The 16,125-nt window shown below is 43.0% G+C and overlaps 4 long non-coding RNA genes across 4 annotated transcripts in view; all 4 read left to right on the top strand.

Moving 5' to 3' along the window:
- Positions 1-60: 60 nt before the first annotated feature.
- LOC123517329 overlaps positions 61-16,125 on the top strand; it is a 22,297-nt gene continuing 6,232 nt past the window's right edge. Inside the window, exon 1 of the long non-coding RNA XR_006678442.1 lies at positions 61-118. This is a non-coding gene — a long non-coding RNA (uncharacterized LOC123517329). The remainder of the gene's footprint in view (positions 119-16,125) is intronic.
- LOC123517328 lies at positions 1,892-3,450 on the top strand. Its single transcript, XR_006678441.1, has 4 exons — positions 1,892-2,055; positions 2,260-2,297; positions 2,425-2,580; positions 2,837-3,450. It is a non-coding gene; the product is annotated as an uncharacterized LOC123517328 (long non-coding RNA).
- Positions 8,309-9,878, top strand: LOC123517325. Its single transcript, XR_006678438.1, has 4 exons — positions 8,309-8,450; positions 8,655-8,692; positions 8,820-8,976; positions 9,263-9,878. It is a non-coding gene; the product is annotated as an uncharacterized LOC123517325 (long non-coding RNA).
- LOC123517326 overlaps positions 15,216-16,125 on the top strand; it is a 1,560-nt gene continuing 650 nt past the window's right edge. The window contains exons 1-3 of the long non-coding RNA XR_006678439.1: positions 15,216-15,376; positions 15,581-15,618; positions 15,746-15,896. This is a non-coding gene — a long non-coding RNA (uncharacterized LOC123517326). The remainder of the gene's footprint in view (positions 15,377-15,580; positions 15,619-15,745; positions 15,897-16,125) is intronic.

Below are 16,125 nucleotides of genomic sequence, written 5' to 3'. Positions count from 1 at the left end.
TCTCTCTCTCTCTCTCTCTCTCTCTCTCTCTCTCTCTCTCTCTCTCTCTCTCTTTCTAATCTCTCTCTCTCTCTCTCTCTCTCTCTCTCTCTCTCTCTCTCTCTCTCTCTCTCTCTCTGTGCATGTGTGATGAAGCACATGCACACAATATGGAACTAGGCACAAATCTGTTGTGGTGAGGTGAGATGAAAGACAACGAGGTGAAATGAAGGTGAAGTCTCTACGATGCTGAATTTTTTTTTATAATTACGGTGATGGAAAGAAAATCCCGTATACGGATGATGAGCGTAAAGCCAAAAAAAAGTGCTAGAGTGATGAAACGATGCATTATGGGAAAGAAGTGGTGGGATGACGAAACTAAGCATTAACACTAAAAGAAAGACACACCCTACTAACTAACAGAAGCAGGAGAAAAACCGCAGTGACTCATCGCTGGAAGTATGTGGATGACTGCACCGTGGGTGTGTCACTCCCCAACAAAAACTCAGACTACTCACCACTTCAAACAACGTTGAATAACCTATAGGAATGGTCGGCGGAAAGCAGGATGACAATCAACCACACCAAAACTGTAGTAATGCATATCTGCACTTCCTCGGTGGCAATGCCCCCACCCCCCAAATCTCCCTGGGTCCTCATCCCCTCCAAGTAGTTCGGTCAGCCAAGCTGCTCGGAGTCACAGTGTACGATCAGCTGACATGGAAATTACACGTTACCGCCACAATGAGATCGGCAGCCTACACACTCTACATGCTGCGCAGACTGAAGTCACTGGGCACACCAGCTGATGAGTTAAAGGGGATATACATCACCTTCATCCTGCCCAAACTTACGTATGCCTCACCTGTGTGGTCTACCTCTCTCACCTGCACTAAAAAGCAATAACTGGAAAATGTCCAAAAGAGGGCCTGCAAAATCAATCTTGGCCCTACCTACACTGACTATGATCACGCCTTATCTACCCTCGATCTCCCGACACTGGCTACCAGACACCAAGCGGCCCTCGTCAAGATGGATAGAGGCCTGCTGCGCCACTCACGACTGCGACATCTCCTCCTCCCTGACGCGCCCCAGCCAATCCATGCCACACGACACACAAACGTAGTCATACCACTCAAGACCCCAAGAACTCACCGTTATCATCATAGTGCTATCCCCTCAATGGTGCGAGCCATAAACAGCTAAGTTAAACTTAAATCTCCCTCAATCCCCATATGTACATTTTTCAGTATGTATGTACTGCAATTACTAATAAACCGTTATCATTATTATTATTATTATTATTATTATTATTATTATTATTATTATCATTATAATGCAAGAAACACCAAGAAAAGATGAAACACGAAAAAGAATAAGGAAAACTATGAGACAAGAATGAAGATTGAAGAAATAAAAAAGGAAGTAAAAAAGCAGAATTAATATAACAAAGGCGGAAAAACATGAATATAAAAGTAAGTAACAAGGAAACAGAAGCATCTCACTAACTCCATATATGAGACACATGACGGCAACGGTGCTTGCCAGTACGTGTGGCAATGAAGGACTAATGTTGAGTTATATAGAGTAATGTAGAAGTTTGGTTCAACATAAAAAAAAAAGATAATCTCTCTCTCTCTCTCTCTCTCTCTCTCTCTCTCTCTCTCTCTCTCTCTCTCTCTCTCTCTCTCTCTCTCTCTCTCTCTCAGCAGTTTTGATGAGCAATGAAACTATTATAAGCAGCATCCCTGGCCACATGAAGATGGTTGAACGTACTATAACGACGCAAATACTGCTTAACAGCAAACACATTCTTCTTCTATTGTGCATAGTTATCAGGTGTTATGACGCAGTTCCTCCCGCCGGTCAGCACGTGTCCTCACTCAGGTATCATCCTAGCAGCCTTATAAAATGCATCAGTGGCAGAGCGCAAGCCAGCACTACCCGCAACACCACCACCAACACACCACCTCCTCTCTCACCATCACAACCAAACTCACCACCACCACCTGCAGTAGCAGCTCCACCGAACCAGCGCTTGTCGCACCAACCCAGCCAAACCAATAGCCCTTGAAGGTATGTGTGTACTCCTGCCTACACTAAAACTTCGTCATTCAAGTGCAAGTGTTAAGCAGTAAACAGTGAAACAGTAAAAATGGCTAAAAGGGAAACTCATTAAAGGTTTACAAGCAGCCATGTCTCTCCATATCTTTCAATCAAAAAATCCTGCCATTTGATTTCAAAATACGTAAGTAAATATCTGTGTCTTTCTTTCCGCAGCGCTGAAGCGCCAAAACTCAACGATGAACTTCAAAATCGTAAGTGTAGCTCTTATTTCATTAGTTGTGTTCAAATGAAATTAAGTGTAGGTGTCATACGTGTTATAGAAAAGACAACATGAGTAACACGTGACCACTGTTCACTAACCAGTGTCATGACTTGCAGCTGCTGATCGTGATGCTTGTGGTGCTCGGGACAGTGACAGTGATGGGGAAACCGTTTCCCGTCAAAGACAATTTCCCGGCCAGAGACTGAGAGGCGCCACCAACTACGGCACCCACTCCTTTGGACGCAACGGTTTCGACAGCAGACCTGTCTCCAGTAAGTACTCGTGTGTGACACCACCCTCACCACAACACATACTGCATGAAAAGTTGTATTAGATATTTCATTGTTGTGTCTTAATGAACAGACGAACAAATCTTTTATTTCAATGCTACAAAAAAAATATATAATGAATCTGTCGACAGACACAATGAATACATACATCACAAGGAAACTTTATATAAATGTTCTCTCTCTCTCTCTCTCTCTCTCTCTCTCTCTCTCTCTCTCTCTCTCTCTCTCTCTCTCTCAGGATTTCATAAACGCGAGCGGGACCCAGATTTCTAAAAGAAGCCACCCTCCACCCATCTCTCCCAAACAATCGTCGGTTTGCCTGAGTGTTCCTCCTGCTCCTTACTTTGCGGAATTGATCCAGCCATGTGTACTGTGCCCAGGCATCGGAAGGTGTAGCTGGAAATATGTACAGCACTCTTAAGTCAACCATATATGTTGCGAGTGGTGTATTTGGCCTCGCTGTCCTGCTACACATAGCTATGTCTAGGACTCCTACACTGTGTTTCCATATATCTATTTTTCCCCGAGTCACTGGCTGTCATTGTGTACTGACTAGAAGCATTGTATATTCTTCTTTTCTTCCTGAGTGTTGTGACATACGGGAGTGTCGGTTGTCTTCATGGAAAGATGCATTTCGTCTGTGTTATCGTGTTTTTATGGACAGGAAAGCCCTGTAATGTGCACGCATACATCCCAAGTATTTATACTTCCATTAAATGAGATGCCCCACTACTGTATGTTAGAATGTGTACAAAATATTGTAGCTTTTTCTATTCATTACTCCTATCAAAGTGTTGTAATATAGCATAATTTATATTATATTTTTGTACTGAATTAAACATTATGAAGATATTACTGAGCTACATGACTGTCCTGTGGCGGCGACGTTCTTGTGGCCGTCACCTCTTCCCCCTCCAACACCACGCTCACCACACAAACCACACAATAACAAATATTTGTAGAGCCAAAGGTTGCACTGCGCCAGATTAACAATGCACTGCAACCGACTCAAAACTGCGAGATTCTGAACTGAAATACCCAGAGAAAGGTTATTACCTCTTCTGAATCCTGTCCCCAGCCAGGCACAGACAACCCGGGACACGTCTCCCTCCACGACACACACACACACACACACACACACACACACACACACACACACACACACACACACACAAACTTTCGATGTCTTGGATCTAATTTTCTCCGGACTGAAGTTTAGATTTAAGACCGCGAAGATTGCAGGAGTTCATGAAGAAGAGTTGTGGGGTTTGTCTTGACACCCTCTTCAACTTTTTATTCATTACATTTCAGCAATATTCGCGGTCTTAGATCTAATTTTTTATCTGTAGAACATCGTATCTCCTCTCCTACACCTTATCTTCTTTTTCCTCACCGAAACACACCTGTCTCAGGCAACTGGCAGTAGCTCCTTTTCTGTTCCCTCCAACTTTCTCTTTCCTCGTGGTTGTTCCAAAGCTGGATGTTGAGTCTATGTGCTCAACGACTTCACTTGCTCTCGTGTCCTTGCTCTTGAATCTTCCGAGTTTTCCACTATCTGGCTTTGATTCAAAACCTACTTTCTAATCTAATTTATCTGTGCTGTCTTCCCTAATTCCTCTGGCCATAAAATAAAATCATTAATCATTCACCCTCTAAAGAGGAGCACAATTTGTCTCTCTATCCTTTCGCTGAGATCGCCTTTCTTGGAGATTTTAATGTTCCCCACCACCTTCGTCCCTGGCCATCCTGGTGAACTAGCCTTCAACTTTGCTGTCCTCCATGACCTAGAGCAACTGGTGCAACACCCTACTCGTATTCCTGATCGTCTTGGAGATATGCGTAACATTCTTGACTTTTCCTTGTCTTTAATCCTCCTTCTTATGCTGTTACCCTCTCTTTTCGGTTGGGTTCCTCCGATCACATTTTCATTTCTGTATCTTGTCCTATTTCTCCAATCCCTCTCAGGATCCCCAAGAGCGGAGGTGCCTCTGGCATTTTGCCTCTGCCAGTTGGGGGACCTGAGGAGGTGCTATTCTGATTTTCCTGGAATAATAACGGTTTCCGTGTCAGAGACCCATCTCTGTGTGCTGAACGCATAACAGAGGTGATAGTGTCTGGCATGGAGGCATACATTCATCATTCTTTTTCTCAACCTAAACCTTCTAAACCTTGGTTTAACACAGCCTGTTCTCGTGCTATACATGATAGAGAGGTTGCCCACAAAAGGTACTTGAGCCTTCCATCACCTGAATCTCATGCACTTTATATATCTGCCCGGAATCATGCCAAGTCTGTTCTTCAACTTGCCAAACACTCCTTCATAAATAGAAAATGTCAAAATCTTTCAAACTCAAACTCCCTCGAGACTTCTGGCATCTGGCCAAAACCATCTCCAATAACTTTACATCTTCATCTTTCCTCCTTTATTTCATCCTGATGGCACCACTGTCCATCTCATCTGTCTCTAAAGCTGAACTTTTTTTCTGAAACCTTTGCTAAAAAGTCCACCTTGGATGATTCTGGGCTTGTTCTCCTCTCCTCCTCCTCTGACTATTTCATGCCTTCAATGAAAATTCTTCGTAATGATGTTTTCCATGCCCTCGCTGGCCTAAACCCTTGGAAGGCTTATGGACCTGATGGGGTCCCTCCTATTGTTCTCAAAAACTGTGCTTCCGTGCTTGCACCTTGCCTGGCCAAACTCTTCCAACTCTGTCTATCGACTTCTACCTTTCCTTCTTGCTGGAAGTTTGCCTACATTCAGCCTGTTCCCAAAAAGGGTGACCATTCTAATCCCTCAAACTACCGCCCTATAGCTTTAATCTCTTGCTTGTCTAAAGTTTTTAAATCTATCCTCAATAGGAAGATTCTCAAACATCTGTCACTTTACAATCTTCTATCTGATCGCCAGTATGGCTTCCGTCAAGGTCGCTCTACTGGTGATCTTCTGGCTTTCCTTACTGAGTCTTGGTCATCCTCTTTTAGAGATTTCGGTGAAACTTTTGCTGCCTTAGACATATCAAAAGCTTTTGATAGAGTCTGGCAAAAGCTTTGATTTCAAACTGCCCTCCCATGGTTTCTATCTTTCTCTCTGCAACTTTATCTCAAGTTTCCTTTCCGATCGTTCTATCGCTGCTGTGGTACATGGCCAATGTTCTCCTAAAACTAACAACAATGGTGTTCCTCAGGGTTCTGTCCTGTCACCTACTCTCTTCCTATTATTCATTAATGATCTTCTTAAGCAAACTTGTTGCCTTATCCACTCCTACGCTGATGATACCACCATACATTTTTCCACGTCTTTCAGAGACGACCAACCCTTCAAGATGTTCACAGGTCACGCAGGGACGCCACAGAAACGCCTGACTCTTGATCTTTCTAAGATTTCTGATTTGGGGCACAGAAAGCTTATTAGTGATCAATGCCTCAAAAACTCAATTCCTCCATCCATCAACTCGGCACAACCTTCCAGACAACTATTCCCTCTTCTCTAATGACACTCAACTGTCTCCTCTTCTACACTAAATATCCTCGGTCTGTCTTTTACTCATAATCTAAACTGAAAACTTCACATCTCATCTCTTCATAAAATAGCTTCTATGAAGTTAGGCGTTCTGAGGCGTCTTCGCCAGTTTTACTTAGGCCTAACGGCAAAGGCCATTACAAACCGGGAAAAAATTATCCCCACAGCTACGTAAGCATCAAAACTTTGCTACCGCTCACTCCGCCAGATGAATTATGATGCTAATAGAGGTAACTGTTAGTATTTCTCTATACAATATATTCACACAACTTCCCATAACTATCGAACGTCTGGACATCCATTGCGTGCTTGATGTTTGTTCCATTCATCCACACCATGTCAGGGAGCCAATTTTTGGATTTTTTTTCCAGGTCTTAATTTGTCTAGTTCCTTCCCGTCAAAAGAATCTAATTTACATCTCCTTTGTTCTGTCTTTTAGGTCAATCAAACACTTCACTGCTATCACCACGCACTGTGCGCCTTTCCAAAGAGTGCAGCTTAATACAGGTATAATCTTAACGTATTAGAATCATAAGACATGTACTCTCTACACCAGCGTCTATCAGGCTGGTATGCGGAGAACAAGCTGGTACTAATGCGTGCATGGACATTCTGGAATCTAGATGGTGTCGGGAAAGGCGCTCTACAGATGACGAGCAAAACACCAGCAGGATAGTTATGCAACTTATCCAAAACAAAAGATTGATACATTACTAATGATACCGCTGATACGTTGTAGAGAGACACAAGTTAACAATCAAATAGAGCATTGCCTTTCAAACAGTTTATCCCTCCGTACCAACTGTGCCCCTTACAGATAGATCAACAAGCTGTCTGACTACGAATGGTGGTGAGCTGTCTTTAATCCAGTAGGAGTCAGAGATGCTGACTTCAGCAAAGATAAAGGAACGTTGTAGCTATGTAGTCTATTCTGTCATTCACTACAACAAATTCCTTCAATGCCTGCCTCGATGACAAACGTTATGCCATATACAGTAACCAGGATGTGATCAATGAAGCATTTATGATATATGCATTCACCATACAAAGACAATTACTGATTTCCTGTGTGTGTGTGTGTGTGTGTGTGTGTGTGTGTGTGTGTGTGTGTGTGTGTGTGTGTGTGTGTGTGTGTGTGTGTGTGTGTGTGTGTGTGTGTGTGTGTGTGTGTGTGTGTGTGTGTGTGTGTGTGTGTGTGTGTGTGTGTGTGTGTGTGTGTTGAGGCGCGTGGCTGAGCAAATATGAAACTAGGCACAAATCTGGTGTGGTGAGGTGAGGTGAAAGACAACGAGGTGAAAGGAAGGTAAAGTCTCTACGAAACTGGAAAATCCTTGTAATCTCGATGAGGAAAAGAAGAACCCCATACGGATGATGAACGTAATGGGAAAAAAAATGCTAGTGATGAAACTATGCATTATGGGAAAGAAGTGGTAGGATGACGAAACTAAGGATTAACACTAAAAGAAAGACACACCCTATTGACTAAGAGAAGCTGGAGAAAAACTGCAGTGACTGTCATAATGCAAGAAACACCAAGAAAAGATGAAACACGAAAAGGAATAAGGAAAACTATGAGACAAGAATGAAGATTGAAGAAATAAAAAAGGAAGTAAAAAAGCAGAATTAATATAACAAAGGCGGAAAAACATGAATATAAAAGTAAGTAACAAGGAAACAGAAGCATCTCACTAACTCCATATATGAGACACATGACGGCAACGGTGCTTGCCAGTACGTGTGGCAATGAAGGACTAATGTTGAGTTATATAGAGTAATGTAGAAGTTTGGTTTAACATTGAAAAAAGAATCTCTCTCTCTCTCTCTCTCTCTCTCTCTCTCTCTCTCTCTCTCTCTCTCTCTCTCTCTCTCTCTCTCTCTCTCTCTCTCTCTCTCTCTCTCTCTCTCTCTCTCTCTCTCTCTCTCTCTCTCTCTCTCTCAGCAGTTTTGATGAGCAATGAAACTATTATAAGCATCATCCCTGGCCACATGAAGATGGTTGAACGTACTATAACGACGCAAATACTGCTTAACAGCAAACACATTCTTCAGATGCATTCATTGTGCATAGGTATCAGGTGTTATGACGCAGACTGCCTGCCCAGTATCCCCCGCCTCTCACCGGTCAGCACGTGTCCTCACTCAGGTATCATCCTGGCAGCCTTATAAAATGCATCTGTGGCAGAGCGCAAGCCAGCACAACCCGCAACACCATCGCCAACACACCAGCTCCTCTCTCACCATCACAACCAAACTCACCACCACCACCTGCAGTAGCAGCTCCACCGAACCAGCGCTTGTCGCACCAACCCAGCCAAACCAATAGCCCTTGAAGGTATGTGTGTACTCCTGCCTACACTAAAACTTCGTCATTCAAGTGCAAGTGTTAAGCAGTAAACAGTGAAACAGTAAAAATGGCTAAAAGGGAAACTCATTAAAGGTTTACAAGCAGCCATGTCTCTCCATATCTTTCAATCAAAAAATCCTGCCATTTGATTTCAAAATACGTAAGTAAATATCTGTGTCTTTCTTTCCGCAGCGCTGAAGCGCCAAAACTCAACGATGAACTTCAAAATCGTAAGTGTAGCTCTTATTTCATTAGTTGTGTTCAAATGAAATTAAGTGTAGGTGTCATACGTGTTATAGAAAAGACAACATGAGTAACACGTGACCACTGTTCACTAACCAGTGTCATGACTTGCAGCTGCTGATCGTGATGCTTGTGGTGCTCGGGACAGTGACAGTGATGGGGAAACCGTTTCCCCGTCAAAGACAATTTCCCGGCCAGAGACTGAGAGGCGCCACCAACTACGGCACCCACTCCTTTGGACGCAACGGTTTCGACAGCAGACCTGTCTCCAGTAAGTACTCGTGTGTGACACCACCCTCACCACAACACATACTGCATGAAAAGTTGTATTAGATATTTCATTAAGTTGTGTCTTAATGAACAGACGAACAAATCTTTTATTTCAATGCTACAAAAAAAATATATAATGAATCTGTCGACAGACACAATGAATACATACATCACAAGGAAACTTTATATAAATGTTCTCTCTCTCTCTCTCTCTCTCTCTCTCTCTCTCTCTCTCTCTCTCTCTCTCTCTCTCTCTCTCTCTCTCTCTCTCTCTCTCTCTTTTACAGGATTTCATAAACGCGAGCGGGACCCAGATTTCTAAAAGAAGCCACCCCTCCACCCATCTCTCCCAAACAATCGTCGGTTTGCCTGAGTGTTCCTCCTGCTCCTTACTTTGCGGAATTGATCCAGCCATGTGTACTGTGCCCAGGCATCGGAAGGTGTAGCTGGAAATATGTACAGCACTCTTAAGTCAACCATATATGTTGCGAGTGGTGTATTTGGCCTCGCTGTCCTGCTACACATAGCTATGTCTAGGACTCCTACACTGTGTTTCCATATATCTATTTTTCCCCGAGTCACTGGCTGTCATTGTGTACTGACTAGAAGCATTGTATATTCTTCTCTTTCTTCCTGAGTGTTGTGACATACGGGAGTGTCGGTTGTCTTCATGGAAAGATGCATTTCGTCTGTGTTATCGTGTTTTTATGGACAGGAAAGCCCTGTAATGTGCACGCATACATCCCAAGTATTTATACTTCCATTAAATGAGATGCCCCACTACTGTATGTTAGAATGTGTACAAAATATTGTAGCTTTTTCTATTCATTACTCCTATCAAAGTGTTGTAATATAGCATAATTTATATTATATTTTTGTACTGAATTAAACATTATGAAGATATTACTGAGCTACATGACTGTCCTGTGGCGGCGACGTTCTTGTGGCCGTCACCTCTTCCCCCTCCAACACCACGCTCACCACACAAACCACACAATAACAAATATTTAGAGCCAAAGGTTGCACTGCGCCAGATTAACAATGCACTGCAACCGACTCAAAACTGCGAGATTCTGAACTGAAATACCCAGAGAAAGGTTATTACCTCTTCTGAATCCTGTCCCCAGCCAGGCACAGACAACCCGGGACACGTCTCCCTCCACGACACACACACACACACACACACACACACACACACACACACACACACACACACACACACACACACACACAACGCGTAGTGTAGTGGTTAGCACGCTCGACTCACAATCGAGAGGGCCGGGTTTGAGTCCCAGGAAGCGGCGAGGCAAATGGGCAAGTCTCTTAATGTGTGGCCTCTGTTCACCTAGCAGTAAATAGGTACGGGATGTAACTCGAGGAGTTGTGGCCTCGCTTTCCCGGTGTGTGGAGTGTGTTGTGGTCTCAGTCCTACCCGAAGATCGGTCTATGAGCTCTGAGCTCGCTCCGTAACGGGGAAGACTGGCTGGGTGACCAGCAGGCGACCGAGGTGAGATGAATTACACACACACACAGACACACACACACACACACACACACACACACACACACACACACACACACACACACACACACACACACACACACACACACACAAACTTTCGATGTCTTGGATCTAATTTTCTCCGGACTGAAGTTTAGATTTAAGACCGCGAAGATTGCAGGAGTTCATGAAGAAGAGTTGTGGGGTTTGTCTTGACACCCTCTTCAACTTTTTATTCATTACATTTCAGCAATATTCGCGGTCTTAGATCTAATTTTTTATCTGTAGAACATCGTATCTCCTCTCCTACATCTTATCTTCTTTTTCCTCACCGAAACACACCTGTCTCAGGCAACTGGCAGTAGCTCCTTTTCTGTTCCTCCAACTTTCTCTTTCCTCGTGGTTGTTCCAAAGCTGGATGTTGAGTCTATGTGCTCAACGACTTCACTTGCTCGTGTCCTTGCTCTTGAATCTTCCGAGTTTTCCACTATCTGGCTTTGATTCAAAACCTACTTTCTAATCTAATTTATCTGTGCTGTCTTCCTAATTCCTCTGGCCATAAAATAAAATCATTAATCATTCACCCTCTAAAGAGGAGCACAATTTGTCTCTCTATCCTTTCGCTGAGATCGCCTTTCTTGGAGATTTTAATGTTCCCCACCACCTTCGTCCCTGGCCATCCTGGTGAACTAGCCTTCAACTTTGCTGTCCTCCATGACCTAGAGCAACTGGTGCAACACCCTACTCGTATTCCTGATCGTCTTGGAGATATGCGTAACATTCTTGACTTTTCCTTGTCTTTAATCCTCCTTCATATGCTGTTACCCTCTCTTTTCGGTTGGGTTCCTCCGATCACATTTTCATATCTGTATCTTGTCCTATTTCTCCAATCCCTACTCAGGATCCGAAAGAGCGGAGGTGCCTCTGGCATTTTGCCTCTGTTAGTTGGGGGGACCTGAAGAGGTGCTATTCTGATTTACCTTAGGATAATAACGGTTTCCGTGTCAGAGACCCATCTCTGTGTGCTGAACGCATAATAGAGGTGATAGTGTCTGGCATAGAGGCATACATTCATCACTCTTTTTCTCAACCTAAACCTTCTAAACCTTGGTTTAACACAGCCTGTTCTCGTGCAATACGCGATAGAGAGGCTGCCCACAAAAGGTACTTGAGCCTTCGATCACCTGCGTTTCATGCATTTTATATATCTGCCCGGAATCGTGCCAAGTCTGTTCTTTAACTTGCCAAACACTCCTTCATGAATAGAAAATGTCAAAATCTTTAAAACTTTAACTCCCCTCGAGACTTCTGCCATCTGTCCAAAAATATCTCCAATAACTTTACATCTTCATCTTTCCCTCCTTTATTTCATTCTGATGGCACCACTGTCATCACATCTGTCTCTAAAGCTCAACTTTTCTTCCAGACCTTTGCTAACAACTCTACATTGAAAGATTCTGGGCTTGTCCATCCGTTTCCTCCTCCTTCTGACTATTTCATGCCTTCAATGAAAATTCGTCGTAATGATTATTTCCATGCCCTCGCTGGCCTAAACCCTTGGAAGGCTTATAGAGCTAATGGAGTACCTCCAATTGTTCTCAAAAACTGTGCCTCCGTGCTTGCACATTGCCTGGCAAAACTCTTCCAACTCTGTCTATCGACTTCTACATTTCCTTCTTGATGGAAGTTTGCCTACATTCGGCCTGTTCCCAAAAAGGATGACCATTCTAATCCCTCAAACAAACGCCCTATAGCTTTAATCTCTTGCTTGTCTAAAGAGTTTCAAAATGTCCTCAAAAAGAAGATTCTCAAACATCTGTCACTTTACAATCTTCCATCTGATCGCCAGTATGGGTTCCGTCAGGGCCGCTCTACAGGTGATCTTCTGGGTTTCCTTACTCAGTCTTGGTCATCTTATTTTAGAGATTTCGGTGAAACTTTTGCTGCCGCCTTAGACACATCAAAAGCTTTTCATAGAGTCTAGCAAAAAGCTTTGATCTCTAAACTACCCTCCCATGGTTTCTATCCTTCTCTCTGCAACTTTATCTTGTTTACTCTCCGATCGTTCTATTGCTGCTCTGGTAGATGGCCACTGTTCTCCGAAAACTAACAACATTGGTGTTCCTTAGGGTTCTGTCCTATCACCCACCCTCTTCCTATTATTCATTAATGATCTTCTTTACCAAAGATGTTGCCTTATCCACTCCTAAGCTGATGATACCACACTACACTTTTCTGCGTCTTTTCAAAGACGACCAACCCTTCAGGAGGTTAACATTTGCCGCAGGGACGCCACAGAAACGCCTGACTCTTGATCTTTCTAAGATTTCTGATTTGGGGCACAGAAAACTTATTAGTGATCAATGCCTCAAAAACTCAATTCCTCCATCCATCAACTCGGCACAACCTTCCAGACAACTATTCCCTCTTCTCTAATGACACTCAACTGTCTCCTCTTCTACACTAAATATCCTCGGTCTGTCTTTTACTCATAATCTAAACTGAAAACTTCACATCTCATCTCTTCATAAAATAGCTTCTATGAAGTTAGGCGTTCTGAGGCGTCTTCGCCAGTTTTACTTAGGCCTAACGGCAAAGGCCATTACAAACCGGGAAAAAATTATCCCCACAGCTACGTAAGCATCAAAACTTTGCTACCGCTCACTCCGCCAGATGAATTATGATGCTAATAGAGGTAACTGTTAGTATTTCTCTCTATACAATATATTCACACAACTTCCCATAACTATCGAACGTCTGGACATCCATTGCGTGCTTGATGTTTGTTCCATTCATCCACACCATGTCAGGGAGCCAATTTTTGGATTTTTTTTCCAGGTCTTAATTTGTCTAGTTCCTTCCCGTCAAAAGAATCTAATTTACATCTCCTTTGTTCTGTCTTTTAGGTCAATCAAACACTTCACTGCTATCACCACGCACTGTGCGCCTTTCCAAAGAGTGCAGCTTAATACAGGTATAATCTTAACGTATTAGAATCATAAGACATGTACTCTCTACACCAGCGTCTATCAGGCTGGTATGCGGGAGAACAAGCTGGTACTAATGCGTGCATGGACATTCTGGAATCTAGATGGTGTAAGGAAAGGCGCTCTACAGATGACGAGCAAAACACCAGCAGGATAGTTATGCAACTTATCCAAAACAAAAGATTGATACATTACTAATGATACCGCTGATACGTTGTAGAGAGACACAAGTTAACAATCAAATAGAGCATTGCCTTTCAAACAGTTTATCCCTCCGTACCAACTGTGCCCCTTACAGATAGATCAACAAGCTGTCTGACTACGAATGGTGGTGAGCTGTCTTTAATCCAGTAGGAGTCAGAGATGCTGACTTCAGCAAAGATAAAGGAACGTTGTAGCTATGTAGTCTATTCTGTCATTCACTACAACAAATTCCTTCAATGCCTGCCTCGATGACAAACGTTATGCCATATACAGTAACCAGGATGTGATCAATGAAGCATTTATGATATATGCATTCACCATACAAAGACAATTACTGATTTCCTGTGTGTGTGCGTGTGTGTGTGTGTGTGTGTGTGTGTGTGTGTGTGTGTGTGTGTGTGTGTGTGTGTGTGTGTGTGTGTGTGTGTGTGTGTGTGTGTGTGTGTGTGTGTGTGTGTGTGTGTGTGTGTGTGTGTGTGTGTGTGTGTGTGTGTGCGTGTACAGCCATGTAAGTCTTACTAACCTTATCTATTATTATACGGAACACTTTTTACAAGAGATGTTTTACGAGAGTGAAAGTCAATAGAGCTCAGCCTTGCAACACTGTTCAAACAAAAAGATGCGTTTCTGTTGAAAATCAAACTAATAAGTATTTAACTATCTCATTGAGTGATTGTGTGAAACGATATACGATTCCCTCCTGTTTAAAACGATGACTGATGAACGCCTGTCAACTCTGTGATGTGATCATGTGTACCCCTGCATGCTAGGCTGCCGCATCGCCACGAACAGGAAAAATGGATCATTGGCTAGACTTTGTAAGTTTTCAATGCAACCAATAAACAAGAAAAAGCTTTCACTTTTAATAACCCGATTATTTTCATGAGAAAGCTTAAATCTCTCTCTCTCTCTCTCTCTCTCTCTCTCTCTCTCTCTCTCTCTCTCTCTCTCTCTCTCTCTCTCTCTCTCTCTCTCTCTCTGAGCTAAAGAAGTCTTCACCCTACATAGAATCGCAGGAGAAAACCTGATGTGGCTGTCATAACGAAAGAAACACCAAGAAGAGATGAAACACGAAAAAGAATAAGGAAAAGTATCAGACAAGAGTGAGGACTGAAAAAAATAAATAAATAAAAAAACTGAATTAATATATGAAGGCGGAAGAACATATATATAAAAGTAGGTAACAAGGAAACAGAAGCCTCTCACTAACTCCATATATGAGACACATGACGGCAACGGTGCTTGACAGTACGTGTGGCAATGAAGGACTAATGTTGAGTAATATAGAGTAATGTAGAAGTTTGGTTTAACATCGAAAAAAGAATCTCTCTCTCTCTCTCTCTCTCTCTCTCTCTCTCTCTCTCTCTCTCTCTCTCTGCACACATGAAGATGGTTGAACGTACTATAACGACGCAAATACTGCTTAAAAGCAAGTACATTCTTCAGATGCATTCTTTGTACATAGTTATCAGGTGTTATGACGCAGATCCTCTCGCCGGTCAGCACGTGTCCTCACTCAGGTATCATCCTGGCAGCCTTATAAAATGCATCTGTGGCAGAGCGAAAGCCAGCACAACCCGCGACACCATCGCCAACACACCAGCTCCTCTCTCACCATCACAACCAAACTCACCACCACCACCTGCAGTAGCAGCTCCACCGAACCAGCGCTTGTCGCACCAACCCAGCCAAACCAATAGCCCTTGAAGGTATGTGTGTACTCCTGCCTACACTAAAACTTCGTCATTCAAGTGCAAGTGTTAAGCAGTAAACAGTGAAACAGTAAAAATGGCTAAAAGGGAAACTCATTAAAGGTTTACAAGCAGCCATGTCTCTCCATATCTTTCAATCAAAAAATCCTGCCATTTGATTTGAAAATACGTAAGTAAATATCTGTGTCTTTCTTTCCGCAGCGCTGAAGCGCCAAAACTCAACGATGAACTTCAAAATCGTAAGTGTAGCTCTTATTTCATTAGTTGTGTTCAAATGAAATTAAGTGTAGGTGTCATACGTGTTATAGAAAAGACAACATGAGTAACACGTGACCACTGTTCACTAACCAGTGTCATGACTTGCAGCTGTTGATCGTGATGCTTGTGGTGCTCGGGACAGTGATGGGGAAACCGTTTCCCCGTCAAAGACAATTTCCCGGCCAGAGACTGAGAGGCGCCACCAACTACGGCACCCACTCCTTTGGACGCAACGGTTTCGACAGCAGACCTGTCTCCAGTAAGTACTCGTGTGTGACACCACCCTCACCACAACACATACTGCATGAAAAGTTGTATTAGATATTTCATTAAGTTGTGTCTTAATGAACAGACGAACAAATCTTTTATTTCAATGCTACAAAAAATATATAATGAATCTGTCGACAGACACAATGAACACATACATCACAAGGAAACTTTATATAAATGTTCTCTCTCTCTCTCTCTCTCTCTCTCTCTCTCTCTCT

The sequence above is a fragment of the Portunus trituberculatus genome, chromosome 42, assembly GCF_017591435.1.
Source record: "Portunus trituberculatus isolate SZX2019 chromosome 42, ASM1759143v1, whole genome shotgun sequence".
Taxonomy (NCBI): Eukaryota; Metazoa; Arthropoda; class Malacostraca; order Decapoda; family Portunidae; genus Portunus; species Portunus trituberculatus.
The sequence above is the reverse complement of the archived record's forward strand: the minus strand, read 5'-3'. Positions and strand labels throughout refer to the sequence as shown.